We start from the raw sequence: 15,144 nt of genomic DNA on the forward strand, positions 1-15,144 counted from the left end.
ATTTCCTGCACATAGCTCCTGTCATCCAGGGATGTTTCCCAACTTGATGTCGCTCTCATCAGTCATTGTGTAGCCCAAAGAACACCATGATCCTGTTTTCCTTTGAAAAATTACACTTTACGCCATTCATGTAATTCGATTTCAATGTAGAGTGTCAAAAATAGCCCAATTTACAATTTTTTTCAAATTCACACAGAAATTAGCATAATTAGCTTATGACGTTGTAAATTTGGTACAACACTATAGTTTATGCAATATGCACAGCAAATCTTTGTTCCAACCTGCGCTGCACCAGTTTTGGTAAATGTTTGCCTGGATTATCTCGACTGTACATTGCACAACCTGAACTTCGTGAATCTTCTTAAGCAGGTAGAGTGTAGCACACATATATTTTTTATGGACATATTAGTGTAAAGACAGCTAAGACAGAATGAATCTGAAGAGGGTGAATTGGCTATCCAGAATATCAGGAATTTGTCCCAGCAAGTTATGCTTAAGTCTATGTCTTTGTTATGCTGGCCTGAAGGCAGATTTAGCTGTCTTGCCAGCCCTATGTTTCCCATAGAATATCAAAAAAAAAATACATGCATATAGAAAGGCTCTGAATCAACATTCTTTTGCCATTTGCTGGTGCACATATCATAAAAACGTTGCTCCTTTTCACTCCCGAATTATGTATAAGTCAATGGAACAGCCCACTTCAGCCATTGGATGTCTTCACTTTGAGTGTCTGCATTTTCTCTTGCACACATATATACATAAACCTACAAAATAGTTCCCCAAAAATGTAATTTTTAGACACTTATACTTCCCAGTGACTATTGGTCCCTATGTATAGTAGGGTGGCATCATCTATTTCCATAACACTCAAGCCATTTATTGTAAGTTGCAATGTTGACTTATCACTATCAATTATCTTTGTAATGTCTATTTAACCTTTCGCATAACATACTAGAGTAGCAATGGTCTACTTGTAAATTTCCAAACAGATCCCCTCAACTTTGTAAAGGACAACCTGAGGAACAGCAGCAGCTGTCGAGTCCTTGTACTTTTTCCCAATACACTGGTGTTCCAGTTACCTGTATTATGTGTTAAAATTCTGGGGTGTTAGAGTCTTCCGGGTATAGTTGTGAAGTTGCCATTCTCCATTGGGGTGTATGTCCTAATTCTCAAAAACAAAGGAAAAGATTAACAAAGAAAAGCAGTCCAGGGCAAATGTGATCTTGCTGAAGGTAATATGTTTGTTTATTATGCTAGTTTGAGGAAACTTTGGTCTAGGTGCAAAGCACTGTTGTATGTATTTTGTCAGGATGTCAACCTTCTATTGCATAACTTGCTCATCTAAAGAGAAAATATACACACAGGAAGGGCTATTATGCCACTGTGGTCTTCTGTGAGGACCTCTGCTGGTAGTATAATTCAACAAGCTTTCTGTCGCCATTGCACTCTTCCTTGAGGATCTCTTTTGATAGTACAGCATAGCTGCTGCTTTCCATCTTGATCTGCATTGTACTCTTCTGTAAGGACCTCTGTTGGTAGTAGAGTTCAACAAGTTTTCATCTTAATTGCACTATTCTGTGAGGACCTCTGTTGTAATCAATCAATCAATCAGAGGTTTATAAAGCGCGCTACTCACCCGTGAGGGTCTCAAGTCGCTTGGGGGGGTGCAGCTCTTCATCAGTAGAAGGGCCAGGTCTTGAGGCTCTTCCTGAAGGTGTGCAGAGTTTGTACAGTGCAACTGCAATTTCCTTTTTACATCTCCATTGTACTCTTATGTGAGGATGCCTTTTGATATTAGAGTGCAGTACGTTTTTCATCTACAGTGCACTCTTCTTTGAGAATCTTTGTTGCTAGTATAACACAAGTGCAACTTTCCATTTCCAATGTGGTGTTCTGTGAGGATCTCCATTGGTAGTGGAGTGCAACAAATGTATACCCTTCTGAGAGAACCTCTGTTGGTAGCATAGCAGCTTTCCATCTCCATCGCACTCTTCTGTGAGGACCTATGTTAGTACTATAGTACAGCCTCAGATTCAAGTGCACTTGTATTCTCCTCTTTGGTTAATTGTTTGCAGTACAGTGCAACAAGCTTTCGATCTCCATTCTCGTCTCCTATAAGGATATCTGTAGGATGAATAGTGACACTTCAGCTTACCAGCACTTTTCTGAGGCTGTGGAAAACCTGGGCATATATGCAAGAGAGTGCTGTATGCATTTTCTGAGGATATCAACTTTGTCAGTCCACATTCATGCTTTCGTTTTGTATGGTGCAAGCATGGTTTCACATTTACACAGAATACATACAGAGATTGCATATTTAATTATGTTTTTATTTTTATGGTCTGCTTTAAAACCATGCCTATTTTAGGTAATTTAATTATTTTTCCCCTAAATAATAACAGTTTAAATTGCAGTCTTAAATCATGCAAGGGGTTTTTTTTAACAAAAACTTGAATTTATTTTTAATGCTCTGAAATGAATTTTACTTGTATGTACGCTTTTTAAGATATTTTACATGTCGAAATAAAGCCTTTTTGACTTTGACTTTGCATATCTGTTTCGAAGCCTATGCATGAATAGTGCAAGAAGGCCAGATTTATTTTCCTTTTGGTCTGGTACTGTGATCCCTGTGTGAAGACCTGTGACACTCAGAAAGTGCTCCCAGCCTTTGAATTTGATGCCCTCTCCTGCCCTATTTTTGCATTAATATTTTTATAGGAGACTGGTTATCTCACCTACAGGTCTCCCACCCACCCTGCATTAGAGTTTTATGTGAGCATATTTGACTTCCTTATAGTCCAACTCCCGTCTGCCATTTTCAATAATACAACACCTGCCGGTAGTAAAGCGCAACTGCAGATTTCCTTCTACATTACATTCGTCTGTCAGTACATATTTCAATTATATAGTGAAACCTCAGGGTTCAAGCTATTGTATACTTCTCTGACGAGATACGCCGTCTGTATAGTGAAACTGTATCTTTCCTGGTCCTAGTTGATTGCCAGCAGTAACTTCATGGTGCTGTGTCAAAATGAGGACCGCTCTTTCACATCTTTGGTTGGGTGGAGAATTATGTCTCATAGTCTGCCAATGATAAAAGCAGATACAAAATTGATGCTGCAGTAAAAAACATAAATAATTAAGGGCCAGATGTACGTAGCTTAATGTTTGCAAATTTTTGCAATTTACTATTAGGTCTGCGATTGCTTTTAAATAAAGCAATGTTTTTTTTAATGCAGACCATTTTCCTTAAATGTAAACAGGATGCGTTTCATGAAGAAAAATTAAAAGTATTTCCATTTTTTAAGAGCAGGCAGTTCTCTCTGGGACCACTGATTGCTCTAAAAAATGTTTTTACAACCATTTACAAACAGGAAGGGGTCCCTTGGAGACCCCTTTCCCATTTGCGAATGGGTTACCACCTACTTGAAGTAGGCGGTAAAATGTGAATGTTTTACAACCGCGTTTCGGTTGCAAAGCATTCACACATACCACTGCAAATTTCTACTAAGAAGGGACGCCCTTAACATGCCCTTTCCTATGGTTCCTCATGCATTCCACAAAAAGCAAAAGGCCACATCTAAGATGATAATGGAAGGTGAGAATAAAATAATACTGTGAGGTGGTCATAGATTTATTTTGCAATGTGTGAAGCCAATAGTGGAAGATGGCTGTCCTAAAGCATTGTTTTATATGTATAGAGTATGTAATGAATACATGTTTGCAAAATGGTGCAAGCACCATTATACAACAAACCTATTATTGGCACAAGCTCCACTACACATGAAATATAAAAACATGCACACCTTCTCATTCTTCTGTTAAATTTATAATGATTCAATATGGCCATTTAAAAGACACAGCCAAGGACAAACCTATTGATTTTGACAATGCTTTTCTTCTGTAGGTGTTCCTCACTGCCTCATTATTCCTATGCAAAGTATTTTCAGAAAGAGGGAGCTGGTTTGTTTACATATAAATGACTGGTGAAAGTTAGCTAGGCACATCTATTTCATAAAACATGAAACATACATGTTAACAATACATTTTCTGGATATGTGGGCTCTGCATGAAAGATATACTTCATTTTTTAAGGAGCTCAATTTATTGTATTGAGAGCAATCCAAACCTCTGAGTACATATTTCAAATATTATCTAAAATATATATTTCTTTATAATGCACTGAGTTAGTGCTGCTGTTTCAAGTACACAGTGCTCATTGAACAGTAGGCCTGCGAGACTCATATAAAAGAAATTGTTTTATTTATTTACCGATGGGTTCAGTTTTTACAGCTTGGACCAGGCCCAGAAAATGGCATACGAGTGGCAGGCAAGGATTATTTAATATTTGTAAAAAGTAGCAGAATTTCAAATGACAGGGCCAGATATACTAAACTCTGTTTACAAAGCAGTATGCGCAAAATACACACCTACAGGTTTGGAAATAGGTATTCATTTTGCAATTGTCTGATTTACTAATCTATCACAGCAGAAAATGTTTCTTTTCACAAAGTGGTAAAACTTTCTGCCTCATTAATGCTAATCAGGCAGAGAGCAATTTGTGAACTCCTATGAATGGCTGGGACGCAGGCCTGTGAGAGACAGAAAATGTTCATTCTTTTGTCCTCAGTTCATGGATGAGAGCAGGTTTTAGGTCGAGCCTAGGCAGCGCATGCACCGTCTCTTCGAGACATATTGTATTCAGTCTGTGGGCATACAGTCTGACTATTGAATTTTTGTTCATCCCTTCAATTGTCGTTCCAAAATGCTTGCTTGCTTGTGGTTAATTCTTCCTCATTCTCCCTCTTTTTTGTGTTTGGCTTCCTCCGACAGAGCACCACCCAGTTTCTGTGTTTATGTATTCATTTTGGGGTCTATTTTTTTCCGATTCCTGCTTGTGCCACTGTTTGCCTGTCTTCGGTGCTTCAGCACCCTTCACTTAATCTCACTGTCCCATTCAAATACCGAGATAAAATGTCAGACGCTTAAGACGCTGTTTTCGAAATCGCCTCTTTAATTTTCTCTGACTTCAAAGTACAAGGATGTCCCTCAAACCCCTCCTGCTTTGCTGCTTGTTACTTAAAAAAAACCTCAGTCACTCGATCTTTAGCAGCCCAACCTTGCAGCACAGTTAAGGGCAAGGCTTGGGTAACTCCTTTTACTTTGTGAACTTGAGCGACCCGTAGGTGTTGGAGCACTTTACATAGGGACTAGTTACATCACACAATGTCAGATTACTTTTTTGGGGCATTTTTATAAAGCGTAAACTCGACTCACTGGAAGGTGTTGGAGCACTTTACAAAAGCACCACTTACTTTAAACAAGGTCAGGTTATTTTTTTAGTTTTTTGATGCATGGAGATGAAGGGGCATGTTAGAAATGGGGGTCTCTAGTTGTCAGATGTAGGTCCAAGTAGGTACCCTTCTTCCTAGTCAGGGTAAGGGTGACACAGTTCTGAGATAACCCCTGCTCACCCCCTTGGTAGCTTGGCACAAGCAGACAGGCTTATCTCAGGGTCAGTGTGTAAAGCATGTGTGCACCTATACTGTTATACAGTGAAAAAACAACAAATGGACACCACACTAGTTTAGAAAAATAAGTAATCTTTATCTAAACCAATCACGGCCAAAACAACAAAAATCCACAATGCAGTAATCAAAAAATGACCTTTAAAAGGTAGAGATAGTTCTGTTCATCGAAAATGGTGGATGCGACACTGTCAAGACAAAGTACTTAGGATGCTTAAAAAATACCAGCAAAAAGGGTCTCAGGGAAGGCGATATGTCGGTTCCTTAAACACAGAGAAGGTGATGCGTTGGTCCCTTGCTCCACGGGAGGTGAAGCGTCGGTTCCTTACTGCTTCGCAGGGGCAGGTGATGCGTCGGATCCTTACCGGAGAGAAGGTGATGCTTCGGTTTCCTATGTGTGGGGAGGTGATTAATCAGTTTCTTACTGCATCCCCCAATGATGCAACAGTCCTGGAGCCTCGATGCGATGCGTGATGATCCAGGATGAGGCATTGTGTTAAGATCCGGGAGGCGCTGTGACAATTCCAGCCCCTCAATGCATCAGTTCTTACACAGCAGGACCTCCGTCAGTCGATGCAGTGATCTTGGATGTTGGAGGTCAGTGCCCAGGACTCATCGCACAGAAGACACTTCAGCCGTGGGCAGATGCTGCGTTGATTTTCCGGCGGTGGCGATGTGTCAGAAATTTTTCTTGCACCACTGCGGTGCGTCGGAATGCATCGATTTTCACAGTTCTTTAGTCTTTTGCAGTTCCCAGACCCAGGATCAAACTCCAGTAGCCCAGAACACTGACAGGGACCTTTTGGCAGGTCAGAATTCCAAGCAAAAGAATTCAGGGGAGACTGGGGGTGAAGTCTTTGTGTCCCTGAGAATTCAAAAGAGGAGGCAAGCTCTACTTTAAGCCTTTGGAGGTCTTCCTCAAGCAGAGACACAGCACACAGCAAAGTCCTTGTTCTTTCATTGGCAGAAACAGCCACTGCCAGCCAACCCCAGGCAGCATACAGCAAAGGTGCAGTACTTCTCCTCAGTTCCTCCAGCTCTTCACCTTAGCAAAGGTTCCTCTTGAATCCCAGAAGTAATTTAAAATTCAGGGTTATGGGCCCCACTCTTTATAGCATAAATTCCTTTGTTCTCTGGAGGCAGAGAAGCTCCTTCCCAGCCAAAACCAGTTCTGTCCTCTCTGGTGCAGCTTCCTGGCAGGAGATGGAGAGAGCATTGTCCAAGGCAGACCAGGTCCATTCAGGTGTGAAAAAAATCTCCTCCCCCCCTACTCTGAATACAGCCCAGGTCTATCCAGACCAGCTTTGACTCACCCTGGAAATGCAGGACACAACTCCCACCCCACCCCCCCAAGTAGCTGTCTGAACTGAATGCACAATCCCAGCCCCTGTCACTCCAAAGCCAGACAGTCAATACACAAAACTAGCAGAGGCACACTAGATGGCTAAGGAAGAAAATACCTACTTTCTAAAAGTGGTATTTTCAAATACAGAATGTAAAAATCATCCTCACTAAAAGATGCATCTTTATATTCTGAGTTCAGGCTTAGTAAACGTTACCTTCCTTTCTTGTCCCAATGGGAAATTATATTTATAAGATGTTATAAATGAACTCCTATTCTATCCTATAGGACAGATAGCCTTTCAATAGTGAACAAAAGAAATTGGCAGTATTTCACCATCAGGACATGGAACACACATCAGGGCATGTCCTACCTTTCAGATACACTGCACTCTGCCCACAGGGGTACCTTTGGCCTACCTTAGGGGTGACTCACATGTAAGAAAAGGGAAGGTTAGGGCCATAAAAGGTCGACATGACAGTACTAGATTGCACACAGATACTGCAATGTCAGGCCTGAGACCCTTTTGCAAGGCTGCTTGCGTGGGTCGCACAATCAGTGCTGCAAGCCCACTTGCTCATTGCACCATCAGGATTCAAGCAAGCCGGGCCGAAGACTGCTGTAATGCCAGAAACCGGTCCCCGGAAGCTTGTTTCCTTCCCAGTGAAAGAATTGGCTTTGTAGTTTGGTTTGCCCTGTTCCCATCATGCACTGGGACAGGAACAGACTAATTTGCATATAGCCAGGTTCTGAGCTGGGATGGTGCAGTGAGCTAAAAAACGGTGTTGGATCTAGCCCTGATCTCTTGACTGGGTGAGAGTATTCTGCTTAATTCAGAAACTCTGTCCATCACCACCCCTTGTTGTTTAATTAGCAAGCCCACTAACAGCATTTGGTTTATAGGCCCTAGGCACACACAGTGCACTGTACTAGGGACTTACCAGTAAACCAAATAAGCCAATTATGGAAACCCAAATCCATGGCAACCATTTACAGAGGCAGCACTTGAATATTGGCCCTGAGCAGCAGTGACAAAGTGCCCACAGCATCTAGGCCAGCTAAAACGAAGTCCAACACACAGTAAAAACACAGGAGGAAAAGGCAAACATAAAGGGAAAACCCACGGATGCCAGGTCTAACACAGCAGATTACGAGTTTGACGGTAAGGGAACCACTGTTGCTTTTCCGCAGTCTGACCGCCTGCATCCTGGGCTTTCAGACCTCTGGATTACGAGCAGGGTAGGGAGACTGCCTCAAGACCGCAACCACTGTCAACATGTCTGCTACTGCAGCAGCAGATGCCTCAGGCATTGTGTCTGCCAGGCTAATCACAGACTACCTTCCTGCTCAATTTTTCATGGCAGGGACACCGCCTTGCAAGAGTCTGCTGAAAGGCAGTTCAATTAGCCAAATATTTAGCGGAGTATAATTGTGCCCATGTAAAATGTCACTGGTGCAACAGGGAATGCCCTACAGTACCTTTATGCCAAAATGCAGGAGGAATCGAAAAGCACATATACGCCTGACTGGCTGGGATCACGTTCCGGGTGTGTCCAGCAGTTGACATTGTGTGCAACATGAACATCTCCAGGTCATTTCCTGCTCAAAGGGTACCAACTTCATTACTCCACCGCTGTTCACCCACCAGCCTTCTGGGAATCTCCTAATACAGTGGGCGCGGAGGCCTCTGCTCAGTGCAGTTCGCGATCCCGCCGCCGCAGCGGGATGGAGATAAAACCACTGAACTCGTAATCAGGATCTTAGTGATGCTGATGCAGTCCCTGTTTATTCTTTATTTGGGAGCATTTTGTTTTTATTGCTATGTCCAGTGCTCCTATACCCAGGGGGTTGGAACAGAGGGTGGGGCCGGGAGTTTGCTGGTAATAGTGCGAGCAGTGTTTTGAATGGAAAATTCAGGAGAAGGGTGCCTAGTAAATAGAGGTCTGGGAAGAGGGATGCAATGTCTCTGCCATTGGAAAGTACTTCTATGCTTTTTTTCATAGGCTGTTCAATACTCTAGTGATGCAGTCACACACAGAATGTTGTAATGCTGTTGGGTGCAAGTCGGTACTTGTAGGACTGATGAATCTCTAGACCCGATACATGTCCCGGGTTTTAGGATATCGCCCGAGACATGTCTCGGGTTTCGGGATGACTTCCCTCATCAGTAGAGAAAGATGGTTTAGGGGTGGAAGAGAAGGCCGTCACACAACAGTCAAAGGCTTCGATGCCAGAACCGGCAGGCAGGTGCGTCTTCCAAGAGCCGGTCGGCCCAAAGCTCAAGGGAGCCGTATTGTGTTTTGTCATAAATGGAGCGCACACCGCTAGCCCCTCCTCAAGGATCGCCCCTCGGGACTCTGGTACTTGCAGTTCTTCAGTGGATCACCCAGGTGGGTGCGAGTCGGTACTTGTAGGACTGATGAATCTCTAGACCCGATACATGTCCCGGGTTTTAGGATATCGCCCGAGAAATGTCTTGGGTTTCGGGATGACTTCCCTCATCAGTAGAGAAAGATGGTTTAGGGGTGGAAGAGAAGGCCGCCACACAACAGTCAAAGGCTTCGATGCCAGAACCGGCACGCAGGTGCGTCTTCCAAGAGCCCGTCGGCCCAAAAGCTCAAGGGAGCCGTATTGTGTTTTGTCATAAATGGAGCGCACACCGCTAGCCCCTCCTCCGGATCGCCCCTCGGGACTCTGGTACTTGCAGTTCTTCAGTGGATCACCCAGGTGGGTGCAAGTCGGTACTTGTAGGACTGATGAATCTCTAGACCCGATACATGTCCCGGGTTTTAGGATATCGCCCGAGACATGTCTCGGGTTTCGGGATGACTTCCCTCATCAGTAGAGAAAGATGGTTTAGGGGTGGAAGAGAAGGCCGCCACACAACAGTCAAAGGCTCCGATGCCAGAACCGGCACGCAGGTGCGTCTTCCAAGAGCCCGTCGGCCCAAAGCTCAAGGGAACCATATCGTGTTTTGTCATAAATGGAGCGCACACCGCTAGCCCCTCCTCCGGATCGCCCCTCGGGGCTCTGGTACTTGCAGTTCTTCAGTGGATTACCCAGGTGGGTGCAAGTCGGTACTTGTAGGACTGATGAATCTCTAGACCCTATACATGTCCCGGGTTTTAGGATATCGCCCGAGACATGTCTCGGGTTTCGGGATGACTTCCCTCATCAGTAGAGAAAGATGGTTTAGGGGTGGAAGAGAAGGCCACCACACAACAGTTAAAGGCTTCAATGCCAGAACCGGCACGCAGGTGCGTCTTCCAAGAGCCCGTCGGCCCAAAGCTCAAGGGAGCCGTATTGTGTTTTGTCATAAATGGCTTGCATCGAGGCACCTTACATTCTGTCTCTGCTTTAAAAGGCCTTGGATTGTGTCTATAAATGCTTCCTGAGGCAAGCATGTATTCCTAACACACACTGCATGATCCAGTGTGTAGTAATTGTACAGCTCTTCAATCCCTGTCTCACAGCACCCAGGATAATCTGCTGCATGACTAAACACTGACAAGGTCCCAAAGGTGAGGCCTATTGGCTATGCCAATGTTTGTTTATTGAAGCATATTTTGTCCTTTAAAGAGATAGATGTTGCTTTAAAAATACTTTTTGACATCCAAGGAAGACATCAGTCGGGAGCATGCCTTGGTCTCCTGGTACACTGTTTTCTCCTCTTAAGGCTGACCACATGTCTCAAAGCAGAAGCTGTATCACAGTTACTACCACCAGTCGTGATTGCTACTAATGGCTGGTGATCACAACAGCAGTCACAACCCTTGGATACAATCATTCCAAATCAAAAAAAGGATGGTGACACTCCTCTATCAATTCTGAATGGGTAACAAAAGTACTCTACTAACTGGAAAGCCTTTTACTCGCAAAATAGTTTATGTAAACCGTACAAAGTTGTGTTGAAGTAACTGACTTGGTGAGTCCCAACCTTTGCGACCACAAACTGTCTTTGATCATCGATTCAATGCTACTGTAAAGCCACCGACTTTGCAAATGTTCAATAATCTAATATATAAAGAGATATTTTAGGTGCATTTATTGTGTATTGTGGTTCATGTTTTTGAGGAAATGTGCATTTCATTCTGGATCAAAGGACGAAGACTACACATGCAAAGTCGATGAGCTCTTTTCATCAGAAACGTGCGAAGGTACTTTCCAGCTACAAAGCACATAAAGATTTCAGTGTTAATTGTTTCCTTTCAGGTCTATCACACATAATAAGAGCTATTGAGGCAAAGCAAGGGCAAGTACAATATAATTACCTGATGAAAGAGAATGATTTTGAGATTATAAACATGTTTACGTAGCTTGTGAGCTCATTCAGCCAGTGAATTGTGTAAATGTCTTTTCATGGAAACATTATAAATAGTGCCTATTCTCTTTGATACGCATCAACTGTGCTGGCAATGATGAAATCAGTCTTTCATTATCTGTTTCTTAAGGTGAATTAATCAAACATAAGTGTAGATTAGCTTTTGTTTCTGCACTGACTGTGCAAAGAAGAGTATAAAATATTTGACAGAGAAGGAACACAAAATAAAGACAAGATAATTGCATTATGCATGCAAATCAAACATTGTGCATAGTTTGGCAGACGGAAGTGAAGCACATGGAGATGCAATTCAAACAAAGGTTTCCGAATATAAAGCTTGAGGACTGGAGGATTGCACTATTGAATGTCAATTCCCAGAATAGTGTGGTACAAGAATATTGAGGACAGAATATCGAAAGGTAAGTGCATGTATGGAAGTCCACATCTACATAACTTGAAGATGTGAACTTTTATTTTTATATTTTGTCTTTAATATTGTGCCCCATCGATATTCTGCTCGATATTCAGGGTGCACATCTAACTCTGAAGTTACATCAAAATAGTTTAAAACGGCTATCATAGGCATTTAATTAGAGTATGTTATCATGATCGAATACAGCAGGACAATGAACAATTAGCAAAGTATTGAAAACATCTGTAAAGTTCCTCTTCAACGTCCTTGTAGCATTCATTTTAGTTTAAACAACATGTTTATGTATTTTCCTTATTGTATTTATATATGTTAAAACATTTATTGGGTTGCTCTGTGGTGCTTAATGTTCTATTTTCGAATGGAGAGTCCATGGTATTCTGAAGAATGTTGGGTGTTGGGCAGTTGGGAGCTGAGCTCTGCCTGGAACAGTCTGACGCGGTTTACAGCAGTTGTAAATCACAATAAAGAAGTTTTAACTTCAACAGGGTTTGCCACTTAATACACACTTTAACGTCCTATAGTAGGAAAGTTAGCATTGGACTCATTCTTACTTCATACCATCACATCCTACTAAAACACATTGCAAAGTAATTATGTGAAGTGCAAAAAGTCTCTCATGATGCAGTGTTAGACCATGAGCCTTTACAGTGGTGAAAAGAAACTTGAGTTCCCCTACCCCCAGCAGTTGTTCAACAGAACAACGCAGGGAAATACATCTCATGCCTTAACCACTCATTTTTTACCCTGCATTGTTTTACTATGCTTATGATTTAACAAAGTATGCCATACATTTGGAGATTCATGATCGAAGACTATTTGAACCAGATTGCTACTTGAGACCGGTTAGGAAACATCTTCTCTTGCTACCTTCGATCAACAGCAAATATATTTTTCTTATGCCTCACGTTTCTGGCCGCCATTACTACTGAATGTGTTTAGATACCCTACCCACTTTAGAGGAAGTCCTATCTTACTGCTTTTCATTTCTTTTAGCGAAGACAGGTCCCATTGACAATTTATTCTTTAAATCTTCATATTCGCCCTGAAGAAGGTGATACCCACAGAAAGGGTGGTCTCACCTAAACGCGCGTCCGCCCTTCAACAAGTTCCCTTCTTTGATTGTTTTTATTCTACAATTTTTGCTCTATTGATTAATACATTTACAAATTATTTTTTCATTGTGTAACAGTTTCATTTTTCATATTATAGTGCAAACTAGTCCTTCAGACTTTACGAGAAATCTAATTAAGATTGGTGTTGGTCAATTCTGCTTTATATTAATGCTATATGGGAACTTGACGTTTTTTAGCACATTTCAATTTGTTTTTGCTATGCTCTTATATACGGTACAAGTATGATTTTGTATGAATGTTGTGAGTGGTGGATGAGAAATGGGATCTGTTTTTCTTTATGTTTTTTCTATGATATGATATCTATGTACAATTTATCAAACTGAAATGAAAAAATGAAGAAAAAAAATAATCAAACAATGTTTAAATTAACTGGTAGAGAATTTGGTCATTTATGCCTAGCCAGAGTGGTTAACTAATAATTGACGAATAGCTTTACTTAAAGTATTTAGGTAGAGTTTTTGTTTATTGAATTTACATTGTGGTAAAAAACCTCATTGTAAAGGCTGTCCCCCTCTGCCCCCAAGCTCAAGACCAAGTCAGGACCTCTCAGGCCAGGTGCCCGCCGCCCCTGCACAGTGCCAGAGGGGGCTGCGTGGCTATTACTATGCCACTGAGCCTTTTGGTAAGCACTGCCACATTAAGACGTCATGCATGTCGTTTAGCAAGTAGAAGCACGGATAAAGTCAAGCAACGCTGTAAAATATAAAGAATGATACTCCTAATAAAGTAATACTTCTCAAAAATAATGGAATCTGAACATTAGTGCAGTCATTTCCCAATTGGATCTGAATAAATATACCCCTGGACGCATTTGTTTGGGGAATCAGTGTTGGTAATCTTTTCCTAATGGGAGGTGGGGCTTAAAGCTTGATTGATAATTTCACTGTATCACACATTAGGAATATACATCTTTATCTGGGACAGATTGGCTTTTTGAGGTATGTAAAGAACATGTCTTACCCTGTTTACTGATATTCAATATTCATCTTAAAAGGATAAAATGCAAACTGGCTTTTTTCAAGAATCCAGCATGTGATACTCAGATCAGCAGGGCAAATTCTGATGTTATTATGTTGTTATAGTGTTTATCTTCACATTTCTTAACATAATTACCGTTATAACTGTTATTTTCCAACTGTTTGTGACATGGTTTTAGACTAGTACTGCCTGGACGATGCCAGTCCATTCCAAAGAGTGCCTTTCCAACGGAATAAATTGTGACAAAGATTTTCCTCAATTAAGAGGCTTCTGGAAAGGGCATAATGGAAAAAACAACCTAGGCGGAAGTCTTAGAGTGCCTACACAATGGTTACAGGACAAAAACTAAGAAAGGGGGGGGGGCGCAGTTTCCAATAAAAATTATACTACTTATATATATACTAAATAGATTTTATTTTTAAACAAAACAGTATAAAAATGCATATATTTCAATACAAAGTAAAAATGCAATTCATAAACAAGACAACGTAATAAAAAACACATATAGATTTCTTTTGCAAATTCCAAAAAGGTGGTGTGTCAAGTTGAATGTCAACGCGTTTCGGCGTCCAGCGCCTTTATCAAGACAGAAAACACTCCCTGGAAATAAAAACATATTTTAGTACATAAATTTAAACAAGGCTATAACTACTTCCTATTACATGTATCAAGTCATTACATCAGATATAGTACAGGTAAAAACTGTGGAAACTGCGCGGAAAATGAGAAGGTTTCTGTCCTGTTATTTCAGGCAACAATAACGCTCTGAAGATGAGAGCAAGGGTTGATAATAGCCTCTACTGTAGTTCACGAACCCAATAGTCCGCAAGAAGATGATAAACAGAAGTATGCAGGGTACATGATTTACATCAAACATATTGCTGGTTCATATTGAGATGCATCTAAATTGATAAAATAGTAGACAGAAGTATGAGAGGCACATAATTTACTTCAAACATACTACTGTAACATATTAGGGCGGATCTATTATGCGTCATGAAGAAACATCTTCATATATCCTTTAAAGGTTTATCGAATTCCTAAGCACTGAGTCAAAGTGTTGGATCAAAATAAAGAAAAAATAGATCAATGACGCATAATAGATGAAAACTACATAGAGAGTAGGTATGTGGAAACCTTGGTTTGGAATATTTGTTCCCCTTTTTTTTTTAATCAGATAATTAAAAGTCTCTCGTATATATTTTTTTTCATCTATAAACACAGATTCCTTTCATCATTTTAAACGAATCTTATAGAAAATACCAGCTTCGCAAGTCATTTCGGAGCTGCTTTCAGCTATAGGTAAGCAGAACAAATGATGATAAAAACCCGATACTATATCCGTTTTTGAAAAAATAAAAAATGAATAATAAAATTAATAACAGGGATAGTGTTACAAAGTTAGAATG

The sequence above is a fragment of the Lissotriton vulgaris genome, chromosome 6 (assembly GCF_964263255.1).
Source record: "Lissotriton vulgaris chromosome 6, aLisVul1.2, whole genome shotgun sequence".
NCBI lineage: Eukaryota > Metazoa > Chordata > Amphibia > Caudata > Salamandridae > Lissotriton > Lissotriton vulgaris.